Below are 19,488 nucleotides of genomic sequence, written 5' to 3'. Positions count from 1 at the left end.
ATCATCCCTTCTCTACAGCAATGCCAGAGCTTCAGGGTTCTGTATCATTCTTGATTACTACTACATAAATTTTAAATTTATGTCTATTTGAGACATTTGCAGAAGCAGCTCTTTGCTACCTTACTTATATTTCCCTAGTTACTAATTAACCTGATTTCTCTTTTATGCTTGTTGATTATGTAGGTTTGGGGAGCAGATCAACCTAGGGACTAAGTAAGTTATTTTAGAAATACAAATAGAAATATTCACAGTGTGTTAATTCATTTTAACATATTTTTGTGTAAAAAGATAAACATTTCAATAGTACCAAAAAATATAAACTACATACAAGATCTGTCAACAAAAATATAAAAATATAAACTCTTACTAAGACATTAAAGAAAATTAAAGAGTTTTTTTTTTTAATATGAAGGTGATCCTAATAAAGTCTCCAAAATAATAGCTGTGGTAGTTTGAATGTACTTGGCTCCCATAATCTCACAGGCAGTGGCACTATTAGGAGGAATGGCTTTGTTGGAGTGTGTATGGCCTTGTTGGAGGAAGTATGTTACTGTGGGGGTGGGCTTTGAGATTTCCTATGTTAAGGATAATGGCCAGTTTCTCATTCAGCATCCTATTGCCCTCAAGATGTAGTGCCCTCAGCTACTCACACACCACATCTACTTACATGCCACAATGTAATGCAATGCAATGATGATATTAGACTGAACCTCTGAAACTGTAAGCAAGCCACACCAATTAAATGTTTTTGTTTTTTTTTTTTTTTTTTGTTCTGTTTTGTTTTTTTGTAAGAGTTGCCATGGTCATGATGTCTCTTCACAGCAACAGAAACTCAAATTAAGACAGTGGGGGAGACAAACTCACAACCAACCATCTCCTAACACCAAACAAAGCTTCCAGTATCAGGACTGGGTCACATCCAATTGAGTTGTTAGCCAAAATGGTCCCATGGAAATCTTCAAACAACCCAGGCTGTTGCTAAGACAAGTGGTTGTTCTCCACAAACTGAGAGCAAGGCTCCATTGCTGAAGACAACATACACATAACTCGTTAAACATGGAGAGGTCCATCTGGTACTTACATAGAACCTGCACCCCTACATTCTATTGTCTTTGGTAGGGGAAGGTACTCTGAAGGCTATCAAAAGAGAAATGTAAACACCAACCCAGCCACAAAACCTTTCATCTACAGTCTATCCTGCCTGAAAAATATGTTAGAGCAGTGGTGGCACAAAGCTTGTGAGAGTAACCAACCAACATTTGATTTAACCAAAGGCTTACTCCATGAGATTGAACCCATACTTGACACTGCTTTGGTGACCAAAAACAAAAGACTAGGTAATCCTAACACCTAAGGTTAAACCAATACTACTGGTCTAAAAAAAATTAGTTGTGGTGGTTTGAAAGAAAATGGCTCCCAAATGGAATGGCACTATTAAGGAGGTATGGCTTTGTTGGAGTAAGTGTGGTCTTGTAGGAGGAAGTGTGTCATGGTTGGGGTGGGCTTTGAGGTCTCCAATGATCAAGCTGCTCTCGGTGTCTGAGACCACTTCCTATTACCTGTAAGATCTAGGACTCTCAGTTACTTCTCCAGCACCATGTCAGCTTGCATGCTGCTATGTCCCACCATGATGATGATGGACTGAACTTCTGAACTGTAGATAAGCCATCACATTAAATGTTTTCCCTTGTAAGAGTTACCATGGTAATGGTGTCTCTTCACAGCAATAAAAACCCTAACTAAGACAGAAGTTGGTACAGGGACTAGAATATTATTGTGATAGGCTAGACCAAGTTTTATTTGGAGGAATTTGGACTTTGGGTTAGGAAAGTAGTAGAATGCTTTAAGCACTGCTTAATGACCATATCATTAGGATCATAGAAGACAATGGTGCTGAATGTGATTTGATGAACTGTGGGGGGCTGGCACAATATGTTTCAGAGGAGAAGAATATTAATATTTGGCCTAGAGTTCATTCTTGTGATTTTTTTTTTAGTAAAGAATGTGGCTGCTTTTTTCCCTTGTCTGAAGAGTCTGCCTGAGGCTAACATGAAGAGATTTGGATGAATTCCCTTGGCAGAGGATTTCAAAATAGCCTACTACAGACTCTGTTGTGTGGCTACTAGTATTAACTCTAATGAATATATATGTGGTTCTAGCTTTAGAGTCAAGAATAGAAGAAAGGCATTATGGAACCTTCCTCCTGGACTAAGGAAAGTTGCTGAGACGAGGCATGTCTCAGGGGTGTCCCAGCATCTAGGCCTAGAAACACCATTGAGTGAAGCTTAGAAGTTGAACCCTGGATTGCCTTGTAGACCCCAAGATGTTGGAGATGCTAGAGCTGTGGGATATCTGCCAGGGAGAGCTGCTAAAAGGAAGTGAAACTAGCTGAAGAGAAAGAAGTGTGTCAAAGTCAACAAATCTGAAAGGAGTAGACTGAAGAGCATTTTAATATTAGACATGGAGATGCAGAGTTTAGAGTTTGTCCAGCTGGTGTTTGGTCTTGCTTTGATCTACTATTTCCTCATAATGGTCCCTTCCCTATGTTTTCAAATGATAATGTATATTCTGTGTTATTATATGTTGAAAGTATTTTATCTGTTTTTTTATTCTGATTTTATAGGGGATTACAGTTAAGAGATTGTATGAATCTCAGAAGAGACTTTGAACTTTGGACTTTTAAAGATGGTTAAGCCTGATAGACTATTGGGACATTTGAGGTTGGACTTAATGTATTTTTGCATTATCACATGTCTAAAAGCCTTTGAGAGGCAGGAAGTAGAATGTAGTAGTTTGAAAAAAAATGGCCCCAAATGGAGTGGCACTATTAGGAGGTGTGGTTTTTATTGGAGTAGGTGTGGCCTTGTAAGAGGAAGTGTGTCACTGTGGGGGCAAGCTTTGAGGTCTCCAATGCTCAAGCTACTCTCAGTGTCTCAGACCACTTCCTGTTGCCTGCAATATCTAGGACTTGCAGCTACTTCTCCAGCACCATATCTGTTTTCATGCTGATATGTCCCACCATGATGATAATGGACTGAACTTCTGAACTATAAGTGAACCATCCCATTAAATGTTTTACTTTATAACAGTTACTGTGGTAATGGTGTCTCTTCACAGCAATAGAAACCCTAACTAGCACAGTAGTGATAAAATGACTCCCAGTGATACTGTGCTACACTCATTCATATATTAGTGTCTTATTAAGTCATCATCAGAGAAGCTTCTCCAGCAGCTGATGGGAACAAAATCAGAGACCAACAGCCAGACATTACAAAGTGAATGTGAGACCTTTGAACATTCAGCCCTAAATGGGGCTTCTCCATCAAATCTCTTCCCTCAGACATCAAGGCACCCCATGGGAGAGGAGGCAGAAAGAGTATGAAAGCCAGAGTCAATGGAGGACATAAGAACAAGGACCTCTAAATCAACTAAGCAAAGTGCATATGAACTCACAGAGACTGAAGGAGCAAGCACAGTGCTGACGCAGGTCTGCACCAGGACCTCTGTGTATATTTTATAAATTTCAGTTTAGTATCTTTTTGGAACTCCTGAGTATGTGAATGAGTGGGTCTCTGATTATTATGACTTCTTTTGGGGCCCTCTTCCTTCTGTTGCTTTGCCTTGTCCAACTTCAACGTGATAGTTTTTGTTTTATCTTATTCTATTTTTTTGTTATGTTTTGTTGTTATTTCTTGGAAGCCTGCACTTCTCTAATGAGAGACAGAAGGGGAACAGATTTGCTTAGGAGGTGAAGTGGAGAGGACCTGGGAGGAGTAGAGGGAGGGAAAACTGTAATCAGGACACATTGTATGAGAAAAGAATCTAAGACAAAAGAAGGGGAAAATAAAACAACAACATCTTAAGAGCTAGAGTTTCCACCACCATTCCATACATGTTGAGGCCATTGCAGGTACTAGGGAGGAGGCCCCACAAAGGAGAGATTACTGCAAGTTTGGGGACTGAGTTTATAGACTTTGGGCTTCTGTGTGGGTATCAGACGGGACAATTTTATAATGAAACTATAAATTTCTACTTTCAACTCCTAGTGTGTGCAAGACCAGACTGCTCAATAACATTTGCTAAGAATGATGTCTCCTTAGCAAGTACTGGAGACCAGACTTGTATGTCAGTATTTTTGTCTCATTCATAAAACTCACATAGAGAATCTGAAAAATTGATGGAATTATATTACAATGCAATAAATTGCTATTGAATTCCCCTCAACTTAATGAAAATGTTTGAAGATTATCATCTTAACTGTGACAAGTGAGGCTGGAGAAGGATTATGAAAGTTCAATTGTGTAGAACTCATTCAAAAGCAGGCATTGGGAGAATATCTGTCTAAGATTTGTCACTGATGGAATGATTCCTCCTCGTTCTTTCTAGTAGAAGCTAGACCTTCAACACTGGGCAAAGTGCAGATATTGAAATACAGATCTAATGACCTTTCACATCATCAGACTCAATGTGATAACAGGGCTTTCCAAGGTAGATCAATTAAAGCAATCATATATACAGAAGAAAGACCACAGGCTCTGGGGTCAGAAACTTGAGTCACTAATACAGAAATTATTATGTGTGTCCCAGTTTGATTTCGTTTCCTGTGATAAAGAACATGACCTAAAGGAACTTGCAAAAAAAAAAAAAAGGGGGGGGGGAGTTATTTGACTTATATATCCCTGCCATAGTCCATTACTGAAGCAAGTTAGCATAGTAACCTGGAGATAGAACCTGAATCAAAGATCACTGAAGGACAAAGAATGCTATTTACTGACTCATTCCCCATAGTTTGCCCAGCTCGTTTTCTTATAGAACTCAGGACATCTGCCCAGAGGTGGTTCCTCACACAGTAGGCTGGGACCCCCTATATCAATAATTAATCAAGAAAATATTTCTACAGATTTGCCTATCAGCCAATCTGATGGAGGCATTTTCTTAATTGAGGTTCTTTCTTCCCATATGACCCTGGCTTTGTTTCATGTTGACTAAAAGTGTAGCATTGAAATTATTGAGTTTCTCTGAAATGTTTTCCTTATATGAACTGGGTAAAATATATTTTTAGTCCTGTAGGAAGTAAAAAAGTATGTTATACAATTATTTTGTCTAGTGCAAGATGCTGCCGATCTAAGTTTCTTTATCTTTGCCTCTTTAAGAGCTGGCATTTATAATGTGCTCAGAGATTCAAATCAATGAAGAATAAAATAAAAGAACCATGAGTCTTGAAGAAATAGAGAACTAAAGGTACCCTCATACAGACCTTTCTGAGAACAGTAGGAAAGGGACTTGAGGGTGACAGTAGAATCAAAAGGAAAAGAGAACCAAGAGAGAAAGGTAGAAATGTAGAACAAGATTCAGAAAGGTGAGTACAGTGACATTTCATTTCTCTGGTGGTGATTAATCTTGATGTTGACTTGATTGCATCTAGAATCAGCTCTCCCTCCCTCTCTCTGACTGTTGTCTGCAGAACAGGGTGTAAAACTCTCTCAGCTACTGCTCTAGCCCCATGCCTGTCTGTTTCCTGCCATGATAACCATGGACTAAACCTCTAAAATGGTAAACAAGCTACCAATTAAATGATTTTTTCTTTTAAATAATTTTTTAATAAGAGTTGTCTTCACAGCAATAAAACTATAACTAAGACAATTGCATGTGACAGTAATGTGGTTATGATTGCATATGACAGTAGTGTGGGTAATATTTTATGTAACAATAATATAGCTGCTATTGCTTAGGACAGCAATACAGTTATTATTTCATATTACAGCAATACAATTATTCTTACTAGACCATGGTGGTTAACTTTCCCCAAATGTTCACTGTATGTATCTCTGTTGAGTCATCCAATTATACTGCAAAAAGAAAAATAAATATGAACAGCAGTAAAAATTAGAGTGATCCTTTAAAAATCCCTTATCAACATTTAAGTTTTGATAAAATAGGACAATAAACATAATGCACTAGAGAAAGTTATTACCTCCTATAATTTAGCAACAGTACTAACCACAGTCTCCTATCTTGATAACTTGAAAACTCTGAAGATCTGAAATTTCCTGCTTAAATAATGACCATGTAACATGTTTTAAGTTATCTGCCTGATCTTCTGGGTTGTTTGGTTCATTTTAAGACAGAGTCTCATGTAGCACACCCTGGCCCCAAACTCAGGGTATAGCTGATCCTTCTGCTGCTGCCTCCTGAGTTCCTAGGATTAAAGGTGCGGACACCACATCTGGTCTACGCAGGGTTGGGTATCAGATCCAAGGACTGAGAATCCTAACTGTTAAGTAAACACTCTGCTAACTGAGCTATGCCCCCAACCCATCTTCTGATTCTGTCCTTTGTTTTTGAAGGACTGTGGACACACAGCTTGTGAATCAAAGTTATTGCAAATCTCTTACCACTAATTTTTTGTTACTCATTTTTATAATTTTCAGTATTTGCCCTCATTTTCCATTTGGATTTCATTCTACTTTCCTGAGTACCAAGGCCAACTTTATTAAATTTGCATCAAAGAACAACATGTAATAATGTTTTCTGTGTTTAAATAAACTGATAAATCCCCAGTCTGCCTCTAACTCTTTAGATACAATAGCATACCTTAGATACCTAGTCTTAGTGGTTCATGTAGAACCTGGCCATTCTTTTGACTGCTGAATGCAATTTTTGACATTATTTCTATCCATTGAACAAATTATGCTACATTTATAATGTGGAAATAATGCTGGGATGAAGACTCTTATCCATGTCTATTTTTGTATTTGGATTCAATTGCCAAGATAGATTATGTATGTATGTGTGCATATATATTTCTTTCTGTCTTCTGGGCCTACTAATATCATTGGTTTTATCACTATCATTTTGCTAACAGAAGCAGTGCTAAACTGATGACCATTTTCATTTTGATGCACTGTATCTTCCTGTAAAGCTATAATAATTTTTAAGAGCTAACTTGAGATCACAGTCCTTCTTTGGAAGTCATCTATAAAATATTTTTAAGTCTTAATATAGATCAGTAATTCTCAAACTTCCTAAAGCTGAGGCCCTGTAATACAGTTCCTCATGTTATGTTGACCTCCAACCATAAAATTATTTTCATTGATACTTCATAACTGTAATTTTGCTACTGTTGTAAATCATAATTTAAGTATTTTTGAAGATAGAGGTTTGCCAAAGGGGTCATGACCCACAGATTGAGAAATAGTGATACAGATGCTGAAGGATCTAAGTAAAACTCATTGAGGGAATGTCTGGACGACACTTACTGGAGAAGCTCAGCCATGAATGTTCTCTACATTTATTATAAAAATGAATTTCTGTAGTCTTTTGTATTCACCTTCTGTGTGCTTTATGGCATTAAGATATTACAGTGATATTTTTGTCTTTTACCCCGAGGCCATGGCTTCTAATATAGATCTACATGTGAAGATTATTTCTGGATTTTAAATAGTAAGGGAATTGTGTCAGGTTAGACTCTATTTTAGGAAACATTGGTAACCTTAGTGTTTATTTTTTGCATAAAATTAAGGAGGTTAGATGCAAATACTGACTATATCTACATATCCATGCTGTTCTTTTCAGGAAGAGGATGAAAAAAATAATTTCTGAGTAAAAAGACGTTTCATATTCCAAGGATGTCTTCTACTCCCAGTTCAACCCTTTACCACCTTGTGAATATGAATTAAGGTGAATTTTTTTCCTCAACTGCTTGCTATAGCTAAATGTGTACTTCTTGATCTAGAGTCCCATCTTTCCCTTTATGAAATCTTTAGTCCTGTATAAGAAGAGTGGTCTCTTGGCCTTTTATTGCTGTGTATAGACAACTGCTGGGCTCGTTTTCACTCTCCTATTACTGGAGTCTTAAGTACTAATGACACTAGTGTCTACACAGATGACCCTTCCACGACACTGACCTCTTGACTTCTCCAAGGATCTTGTTTTTTATCTGGTCCTTCTTCCCTTTCTCCTTCCCTTCCTTCCTTTTTTCTTCTTTCCTTTGTCCCTTCCTTTCTTCCATTCCTTCTTTTTTTCCTTTCTTCCCTCCTTCTTTTCTTCCTCTCTCCCTCTCTGTCTTTCTTTTAGAAAACTAATATTTATAAATTATTTTTTTGGAATATACTTTTGGGGATGTATTTTCAGGGAGGGTAGTTGGGAGTAGCTGGAGGGATGAAAGTGGGGGAAGTGATGTAAATCAATTTAAAACATCAAAAATGAAAAATATGACAAAATGCAATGCAATTTAAAATATTTGTTCAACAAATAACTGTGAAAAAGGGTGGATTTTTGTTCTCAATGTTCTACAAATTTGTATTGGGCCTCCAGTTTTTCCTTAAGGGGATAAAGCACAGATATTTAATTCAATATAGTCAATCAGATAGGAAAAGGGAATGGATAATACTATTTTTTCATAAGTATGTGTGTTGGGTGTGCATATAAATGTTTACATGTGTGAAGATACACCGGTATGTAAGGGTACACATGCATATGTGTGCACATGAATGTAGAGGCCTGAGATTGACATCAGACATTTTCCTTCATCACTTTCCATCTTATATATGAGGAACGGTCTCTAGTTGAACTCTGAGCTGACCAATATTGTTTGTCTGGTTAGCTAGCTCAATCTGGGGATCCCCTGCCTCCACCTCTCACTTTCAGGTGGACCACCATGCCCACCTGTCTTTAACATGGGTTCTCAAATTAACTCTAGTCTTCATGCTTGCTGAGGCAAATTCTTTACCCACTGAGCCACCTCTCCAGTCTGAAGTGAGTCCTATTCTTGTTCATATGTTTCATAATTGAGAGCATGCAGCATGGAATCTCCAAAGGCCTTCATTTTATTGATTTTGTTATTTCCTGCCTTACAACCCGTCTCTTCTCAAAATTAAACAAAGTTCTAAGAAAGAACTTTTTTGCCATTGCATTTACCCTTTTCTCTTTTTCACAGAACTAACACAGTTTAATTTTAATAACTGAATCACCATAGCTAGATCAACTATTATTATTCAAGCAATAAATTTTATTATGTACCCTTGGAATTCTCCTGAGACCTATGAAAAAATTGCTAATACAACATTAAAATTTAATGCATGCTGTGGTTCTAACATAAATGCCCATCTTGTTTATTAACTGTCTTTATAAAAGTTACAACTTCCTGACTCACAAGTAGGGACTTAATAAAATTCTTAATGGTGGTATATAATTTGAGGAAAATTTAGATTGGCTTGGTAACAGTTGTATTCTCTTTTATCTCCCCAGATTAGTACATCTTGAAAAAGACTTATAACTACATACAATTTTAAATCCTTGTTTCTTTCCCAATTAATGTAAATAACAGAACCTGCTTGTCGACAGATATAAACTGAGTTTAAATCTAAACCTTTCTAGCCAATGCAGATATTAATCAGATATTCAGGCTCCAGTGAATTTTGGTCTATACATATAAGGTTTATATCTTGATGTTTTCAGGCTGCTCTTTCATTTTCTATGCCTCTTGGTTTCTTATTTATCTAAAATGGGCCTCCAAAAGTACTAGGATCTATTTCTCTCCAAGTCTTTCATGCTCCATGTTTTAATGAGTCATTTTGAGCAATAATCCCTCCCAGCCCACTTAGCTGTTGTTTCTCAGTAAAAGGTGAATCATGTCATAAAATGTCTTTCCACAGTAAAGCACAGTAGAAAGATGGCTTTGAGAACTACAAGCGGAGTGAGTGCCATATTTGAAATTTAAAGCAAGAGCATGCTACATTCAGGATAATTTAATGGTGAACAAAGAGATTATGAATACAATGAAGAAAATTTAGTTACACTAGAAATATAAGTAGGATTTCAACATGCAGAGAAATAAACAAGGATGTTTACACACACACACACACGCACACGCACACGCACACGCACACACACAAACTCACAAAGACAGAGACAAAGAAACAGAGAGATCAAAATCAAGACTTGTCATTTGTCTGGATAACTAGAGGAGGAAGCAAAACATAAGACTTGAAAGATCCATGCTATAAAAAGGCTTTTAATGACAGACTAAGGGGTCTGAATTACATTTCATGCAGTGTTATAAATAAAATGATAGTTTTGTTTGTATTTATTTTAATACATTATTTCTTTATTATTATTATTATTATTATTATTATTTGGTGTATGAGTGTTTTGCCTGCCTGCATGTATGTCTTGTGCACTATCTGCATGTAGTACTTAAAGGGCCCAGAAGAGGGCATTGGATCCCCTGGAACTGGAGTTGTGAGTGTTTTGAGGCGCCATGTTGGTGCTGGGAATCAAACCTGGGTTCTCTGGAAGGCAGCTAGCTGCCCTAAGCTGCAGAGTCAGTTCTCCAGCCCCCAAACAATATTTCTTTAAATAATGAAAGTGCATTGTTGTTTGAGTGCTTTGGAAGAGGGAAGGACAAAACGGACAGATCTACAAGTTGGAAACAGATAAGTACTTACTGGTTACTGCATAGCTAGACAATCTGCATTTCCCACTTAGGATCCTGTGACTGAATTATCATCAAGAGGATCTGGAAAGCAGAATAAGCATCTTCTCATAGGTATTTTTGTGCCTAATACAAGACAAAGTTATAACAATTTGTGAAAGTAAGCATATCTGTAACAGTGCTTGAAATATAGATTCAGATGTAATAGGTGGCTGTTTTGGTTGTTATTATTGTTGTTTTAAGATAGGGTCTTGATGGGTGATATCATTCTGTATGCTGTGAATGTGTGTTGCTCTGATTGGTTGATAAATAAAGCTGTTTGGCCAATGGTGAGGCAGAATAGGGTTAGGTGGGACATTCTAACTGGAGAGAAGGAAGGAGAAAGGCAGAATTGGAGAGACACTGCTAGTCACCGCCAGAAGAAGCAAGATGTAAAAGTACCAGTAAGTCATGAGCCATGTGGCAAAATATAGATTTATAGAAATGGGTTAATTTAAGATACATGAACTAGATAACAAGAAGCCTGATTAGCCTGTGTATGTTTATATGGGTCCTAGTGGCTGCAGGACCAGGCAGGACATAGGAAAACTTTCAGCTACAGGGTCTCTCTGTATAGCCCTGGCTGTTCTGGAGCTTACTCTGTAGACCAGGCTGGCCTTGAACTTACAGAGATCTGCCTGCCTCTGCCTCTCAAGTGCTGGGATAAAAGGCATGTGTGCTATCACAGCCCTGCCTCAGTGGCTGTCTTTATTAGCCAGGTAGAATATTCTGAGTCGGCCTTAGATAACAAATGGCTGAACATCACAATATTGAACCTTTGGTGATCCCAAATGAAGTTGCTGAGAGGGAAGTTTTCAAGTTCTGCTCTGTGCAGTCAGTGATCAAATCTTTTATCATCTTCCTCATTTCCCTATGATAAATCAAGGAAGTTCATGGGTAGAAAAAAATAAATAGAGAGGGGGAGCACTTCAGAAGAGAGGCTCTATATCTAGTCCTGGAAGGCCTCTGTGCTGCTCTACTATTTCATTGGCTCCAACACAAATGACTGCATTTAATAGCCAGAAGACTTAAGAAAGGGTGTTTGGATAGTTTCTTTTCCCAGAAGAAAGGTGAACACACAAATGTGGCACCAGAGTGGCTAACAGATACATAATATGTGAATGAACAGAAATCCCTGAAACAGAATGCTCACTTCCACAGCTCTGTGTGTAAGTACTAATGGGTAAAGCAGCTATCAAGTAAAATATGTAATCACAGAAACAATAGCCTCAAAATTAGAACAAAGCATTCAATGGGAAATTTGACAAAACCACAAGATGAGGAATTAAGCTTGTTGATTCAAGAACAAAGTAACTTGATAAAATCACATTTGTGAAATGTATTCACAGGCCAATTGCCAGCACAAATTATAATGTTAATGTAATTCATTCATTGCATAGCTTAAGTAGTGTTCTATTTAATTTGGTTGTGTGTGGGGTGTGTATGTGTGTGTGCTTGTATAGAAAATGAACAAGTAATTACCCTGGTTTCCATCAAGTTTTCACTTGGATGGGATATCCTATAGCTCATTAAGTTATAAAAGAGAGAATAATGCAATTACAATGTTAAAAATGAAGTAATTATGTAACAAGAATATAATTTTCTTTAGTTATTTAATTTTTGTTGTAATTACAGGTCATTTTTAATATTTGAACTAGCAGTACACATGGCTCAAAAAATATATTTTTGACTAAAAGAGCCATGTAGCAAGTAGTTTTGTGGTTCCTGTTATTAGTCATCCTATTCCAAACTAGCTGTCCAATACATAATAAAGTAAGCTTTTTTTTAAAAAAAAATTGGTTTTCTGTTTTGAGATGGAGTTTTTCTGTGTAGCCCTGGCTGTCCTGGAACTCACTCTGTAGACCAGGCTGCCCTCAAACTCACAGAGACCTGCCTGCCTCTGCCTCCTGAGTGCTGGGATAAAAGGCATGTGCCAGCACACCCAGCAAAGTAAGTCCCTTTACTAGCTCATTTCACTCTCCCAGAGATTCCTTTTGGGAACAAACAAATACAATTAAGAGTTCCTCTTTAAAAAATATGATGTTTTTATTAATGATTTTTCCACATGAGTGCAAGTAGAACTTCACTTTGCTCCTTCCCACTTCCATTTTAGGGAAAACATATAGAAACTAGTTAAAAATAAAGAAAACCATAAGGGAAACAGGATTCCTTCTGAGTGCAATTAGTTTGTGTTGTGGCGAAGTGGGCTATTTCAGATTCATGGCAACTTACGTGAAATTTCCAAGGGTCATTTGTTTTGTCTGTTTGCTTGTTTGCTTTTCTGAGATAAGATTCATTCTGGATCCTAAGACAGCCTCCCAGTCCTGAGAATCTTCTTGCTATAGCTACCTGCATGCTAGGATTATTGGCATGAGCTACCTTTTATAGCTCAAAAAGGGTCATTTGATGTTCTACCCTGGCCTTCAGCTTACTATGGATTAGAAAATAACATTGGATTTCTGTCTCCAGCTCCCCTGTCAAGCGCTGGAATTACAAATGTGTACCACCACACTCAGGTTATACTCTGCAGATTTTGGATTCATGCTCTTAGGCACTCTACAGAGGGTCACTTAAAAGTCACTAAGTGACCACATCCATTCAGAATAATGATTAGTTCATTATATCATGATGAAAACAAATATACCAAAGTAAAAAGGCTGGGAGCTTTTGCTTTGTTTATCTATATTTTGAGAAAGGTATTTCTGTGTTAGACTGGTCTGGAATCCATTATATAGAGTAAACTGACCTTAAAGTCATAACTCTTCTACCTCAGAGTAGGGAGCGCTATGATTATAGGTATGCATCAAAATGCCTGGCTAAAACTACTTAATTTCAATGTCATTTAAATTAAATTAAACCTACCAATCCTATAATAACACCCTCCCATCAATCCAACAGTCTCTCTTATAAGGATATTCCCAGGAGTCATGCAGTTTAGGTAACAAAGCAACTAAATTAGAAAATTGCTGTTAAGTTAAATAAAACAACTCTTGCTTCCCTCTTAACATGTTAATTTTTTTGTATATGAAAAAAGTATGTTGCTCTTGAAACAATACCAATTTTATTTTGTTCATTATATAGAAACTACTCACATGAAACTATAGGCTTAAAATACCTTAACATAATCTGTGCATAAAATAAAATTGTCCCTAATTCCAAACTCTTCTTCTTTTTTTTTAAAGGAGTTGCTCCTTTAGTCTTATGCCCACCCAACACCCCAATTTCAGAACATACCATTTTATTGCCAAGGTCAGAGATGAGGTTTAGGCATCATTCCTGTAGCTCCTGGCTTTCCCAGAACGGAGGCTTCTTTTTACTGAAGGACCAGGCTCAGCTGGTGGCAGTGCATCGCCCTCAACGTTCTTCCTGCTCACCTTTGCTGCGTGCTACCTGGCTTTTCTCTGGTCTGTCATCATTATCTTCATTAAACATCTGGTATACACAGAGCTTCTGAAGCCAAAATTGAAAATTTCTTTAGGGTTGCTTATCTGACAGAGTTTGATAGATTCTTTCCTGTCTGGCTGTTTCAAGCCCAAACATGGAGCTATTTGGAGTTTTGCTAAGAGATCTGATGCTTAGTGAACTGCTTCTCATCTGTGTCTTCTTCTTTTTTTTTTCTTTCACTGAATGAAAAAAAGAAATAAGAAGGAAAGGAAAGGAAAGGGCAGGACATGATTTTGCTCCTGCATAAGGTGGAGGAAAAAGGTTTTTTTTGTTTTTTGTTTTTTGTTTTTTTATAGGTTTGTGGGAGAGCACAGCCAGAGGCAGGGACATCTGGGAGAGTCCAGAGTGGACATGACCAGACTGAACTGGGCCATGAGGGAAGAGGGGAAGGGGAGAGGAGAGGAGAGAGAGGGGGGTGGGAAACCAGGTGCAGCAGCCAGGAGGCCAAAGGTGCGGAAAAAAGTGAAGGGTAACCAAAATGTCTGGATTATATAAGGGAGGAGCCTCTGGGGGAAGGGCCAACAGGCTCCTGGGCTGAAGAATTCAAGGTAGAGGTTGGGATATGCAAGCCATATCCTATAAAAGATAGGGACTGAAGGATGCTGGGAGAACCTGGTGGCCAGGTCCAGTTTTGAATGTTAAATAGGCACCTCAGCCATTTGTCCCTGTTTGAAACTTAACATCCACTCTGGTGCTCATCTCATGTTGTATCTCTTGCTGTAGTGAGACAAATCCTCCAAATCCTTGCTAAAGTAACTCCATCCTGCAGCCTGCTGCCATTTAGCTTTCCTGTGTGTCAGGTGGCAGCAAACATCCCACCCTTTCTGTTTTCAGAGTGTTTACCAAGACCAACAAATCCCCAGCAAGGGCAAGGGTGAGTGGGTATTCAGCAGTCACCTCTCCCAGAGTCGGGGTTTGCCTGTGCTTCTGTTGTCTGAGCCTGAACTACATCTGCTACTTCAACAGCAGTTAGCACTCTATCCTCAGGCTTGCATTAACTCTGATGTAGACCCTGAGTCTGTAAATAGATGCTGTTTTGTAGGTGGGAAGTTAGCCATCTCCACAGACTGCAGCTATAACTGGTCATCAGACTGCAGCTATCTCTGGCCATCCGCTAGTCTGTATGTAACGGCTGATAAACTTCTACTCACCAGGATGGACCTGTATGAGTCATTCTTTAGGCTGTTCATGACATTCCAGTTGAAGGCAGTTAATTTTACATCTCCCCAGGAAAGTCACACAACACCAGTCTTTTTCTCTTTCCCATCTGTCATTTCCTCTGCCAGAGTCAACTCCAGCTTCCAAGCATCACTTCTCCTTTCCAACAACTGTAAAGCATCAATTTCCTTTTGAAAAGATACGCAGATGATCTTCATGTTACTATAAAGGATACATTATTTCATACTTGGACAAGCATATCTCTGTGGTAATGCTCAAAACTAGATTGATGATCTAAGATCTAAAACTATATATGCTTATAATTTTTATAGATGGTATCAATTCTTCTCCATGAGTAATCCAACTGAAGTTATAAGAAAGCTTTGAAGACATGCATTTTTGAGTCAGTTCTTCTAGCTTAGTCTAAAAACTTTTCTTGTAAAAACATAGTACATTAGTCTGGTTTGCATTCCTGGAACCTAGGTTCTGATTACTATTACTAACTTCTACTACAAGGTAAAGAGAATGGATTATTCAGTATGTGACATTAAAGACTCAAGATAATTCAGGATTTATCTGGCTTCCAGGAAAAAATAAGGATGTTGCCTAAATTTCTGGGGTTCCATTACATAGTAGAATCAGTTAGAACGGGCTCTTATAAGCAATTTAAATGGATGACCTCAGTCCCGCTAGCTGCTCACCACTGCCAGGCAGCTGATATACATGTCCCACTTAGGGCAGAGCACTCATGGTCACTTATTTTCCATCCTTTGGCTGGATATGAGCCTGCATTAACGTCTGGCCACTCCAGAAAAAAGCTTCTCTGATAAAGATTGAAATGTCACCAATCTATAGATTGGAACATGCCTTTCTAGAAGGTAGTTGACAGCATTTAGCCAAACAACAATCGTAGGGCGCCCCTCAAGTCCTGTGACATCCCTAGCTGTGGCTTTTGATCAGATTTTCAGTAATCATAAAACAATTGGTTTCCTAATCCCACCCCCACCAAGCTCAGGGAACAATGTAGATGAGAGAGCAGAAGAATCTAAATGTCAGGGCCGGTGGGAGTGCTCTGGAATGCTGGCTCTGGACATAATATGACTGTTTCACTTACGGATTCATTGCAGATGTGGTCATCTGCACAGGACCAACACGAGATGAAGTGAGTCAAACTTCCAGAAGGGATGTGGGAAGAGATCATGAGGCACCACTTCTAGGTGAGGAGCTATTGGTTGATGGCTCATGGGGAAGTGAAAGTCACTTTTCTTTGGAGTTGTGGCCACTGGTAGTTTGCCCGTACTCCAGTGGATGGCGGCATATCCAGTCACATGTGGACAGCATTAATTGGACTTGATGCATTGTATGTACTTTACAATGTACTAAGTCCAAAATGTATATGTATATGCATATATATATATATCACATATATGTTTACACACACACACACACACACACACACACACACACATGAAGACATAAAGGTAGGAGGAGGATATATCCATGGTCTCTAGAGGGAAGTTGGAGGGGTAGATATGGTCCAAATATATTGGGTATATGTATTGGGTCCAAGTATATTGGGTATATGTATAAAATTTTTTAATGAATAAGTAAACATTAAAAATAATCTTTGGGGGCTGGAGAGTTGGCTTAGTAGTTAAAAGCTCTTGATCCTCTTACAGAGTTCTTGGGTTTGAATCCCAGTACCCATGCCACAACCATCTGTAAGTCCAGTCCTGAAGTGTTCTCCTGAACTTCATGAGCACCAGGCTTGTTACATATACATACATACATGCAGGCTAAACACTCATACACATTAATAATAAGTAAACATTTTAAGAATGTAAAAAAATGTGACAATTAACTTTCCTGGTCCCCATGATTGAAGCAACCTTGTTGGTTTATAATTACATTGATTGTCTTTCATTGCCTCATTATTTCTTTTAGGTAATGTGAGGTTAGAACCCTTTTAATGTCCAAATTAAAAGCTTAGGAATTCATAACAAATGGATGCAGCCACATGTATGAGGTTGGGCATTTTTAAAGTAAAGGTCTTTTTTTTCTTATTACGGTCATTATCCTAATGGCTAATCATTGTGATGGAGATTTAAATGTCTCTAAGAGTAAAATCCAAGCTTAAATTCATTTGCAAAAGAGCTAATCCATCAAGCTGCTATTCCGTTTTTTTCTACAAGGAATGGCATGTGTGATGGGTTTAAAACTGAATAGAAGCCACCTTAACTACATCAGGAAAGACATTAGTCAAACATTTGTTGAAAACCAAATGACTGCTACTCACAATTTGATTTTATAAAATACAGTCAATATCTTAGAACAAAAATATAGAAAGATAATTTGGCAAATTCACATGATGATATTCATTCTTTTTTGGTAAACAATAAAGACTAAAGTCCTTTCATAGATGAAAAACACTGCAAATAATACTTACATAGTCTGATTTAACAATTTTAATTGCTCAGGTTAAGGGGATGCTGAAAATAACAGTCTGCCCATAATTTTTAAAGTCTACATAATCCAAAGCACCAAGAAACAGAAATATTTACAGTGCATTTAGGTTAAGAGTAATGTAATGGAGAGAGGTAGTACAATGTCAAAATGACCCTCAATGTGAAAGACAAAATGCAACTGTGTTTATTAGTGGAAAAAATGAAGTAAGCATTACATTCTTAGTGACAATGAAGCCAATTTCTAAAGTATTTACATTTTATTAAAGAGAGACTAACTGGAATAGAATCCTAGATATCGGGATTTTTAAAGATAATGTTTTTAACTTAAAAAATTTATTTGCATGTGTGTGTGTGTGTGTGTGTGTGTGTGTGTGTGTCATGTACATGGGGGTCTCCACAGAGGCCAGCTGAGGGGAAGCAGATCCCCTGGACCTGGGGTTAAAGGTCACTGTGAGCTCCTAGAAGTAGATGTTGGGAACCAAACTGTGAAGGAGCAAAACTTACTTTTAACCTCTGAGTCTTTCAACCCCATGGATTCTCTTCAGGAAATATGCAAAGAGCAAAATGCCCCCAGATCCCTGGATTCTGGTGACATTTCTTAATTTCAGTAACAGGGGGCTTATGAGACAGCTACACCCACATCTTTTCTATAAGCTACAACCTTCCTATGCAGCAGGTTGAGAAAGACTGGGAAGGACTGTTTCCTTAAGTTTTGACCAAAACTTAAAATAAATTCATTTTGTTTTATTTATATATGTTATATTATTTTCCTTTAATGCAAATAAGCTTTTGGACTCAGAACCGGAGGTGAGCTTTTAGATCCGGAACCAGACATCAGAGCTGAAGGCTCTAATAAAAGACTCTGGCGATCAGGCATGCTGGAACAGCACTTATGCCATTATTTAGATGCAATCCTCTTAGAATTTTCACTTGTGGCTTCATGGTCTTGTATTAAAGAGAAGGGAAATATTTTCTAAAGCTATGAGGCCTATTATCAGTTTGGGAATTCTGATATAGTCTCCATAACTGTGAAACCTGTCTTCAGTTTGGGAATTATGATACAGCCTCCATAACTGTGAAACCTGTCTTCAGTTTGAAAATTCTGATAGTCTCCATAACTGTGAAACCTGTTTTCAGTTTGGGAATTCTTTCCTTTCCTCTGTATTCAGCATCAGTGGCCCTTTGCTGCCTATGATGAAATGGAAGAAAGAATATTTTGAGAACTATGAACCAAAAGTTAGTTCCTGTGGTGACTCCTTGACAGCAGGCACAGTGAGACATTTTCTTGGGTTCTGTTGTGACTTTCACATGACCTGATCTGCGGCTGCAGTCAATTCATGGATCCTCCTGAGCCTTTTGGGGTTTCCTCAAATCAAGACATGGAGGCTTGTCTCAAACTGTCTGTTTGACAAGGAAATTTGGATTCTGTGTGTGTTGGCACAGTTTGTGGAGACAGTAACAGATACAGAGAGCCACATGTATTTGGAGGAGTCCATCCTCTTTTGCATGAGAGTGGAAAAATGTTCTATTTTGTGCCTCTCTAGAAAAACTTAGATTACAACTTATGTGCACATATTTTATTCTTTACATACTGCATAGCATATATAACTACAAGTACATATTCTTCTGATTTGATACAATTTCATAGAGGTACATGGATAGAACCATGAAAATATTTGGCGTGTGTGTGTGTGTGTGTGTGTGTGTGTGTGTGTGTGTGTGTGTGCGCGCGCGCGCGCGCACAGTTGCACCTATCTATGCAAGTGTATATATGAGACAATATTTGGAAATAGGGTACTTTAATGACCAGAAGCTCACCTTTTCTGTGAGACTGGTGAATGCTCAGCATCGACATTACCGATGTGTGCCACCAGGCCTGATTTTTACATGGCTGCTGAGGATCTAAAGTTTGTAGCTAGAGTTTTCCTGCCTTGCCCACAGTCAGGA

The sequence above is a fragment of the Peromyscus leucopus genome, chromosome 20, assembly GCF_004664715.2.
Source record: "Peromyscus leucopus breed LL Stock chromosome 20, UCI_PerLeu_2.1, whole genome shotgun sequence".
Lineage (NCBI taxonomy): Eukaryota > Metazoa > Chordata > Mammalia > Rodentia > Cricetidae > Peromyscus > Peromyscus leucopus.
This window is presented reverse-complemented; position numbering follows the sequence as displayed.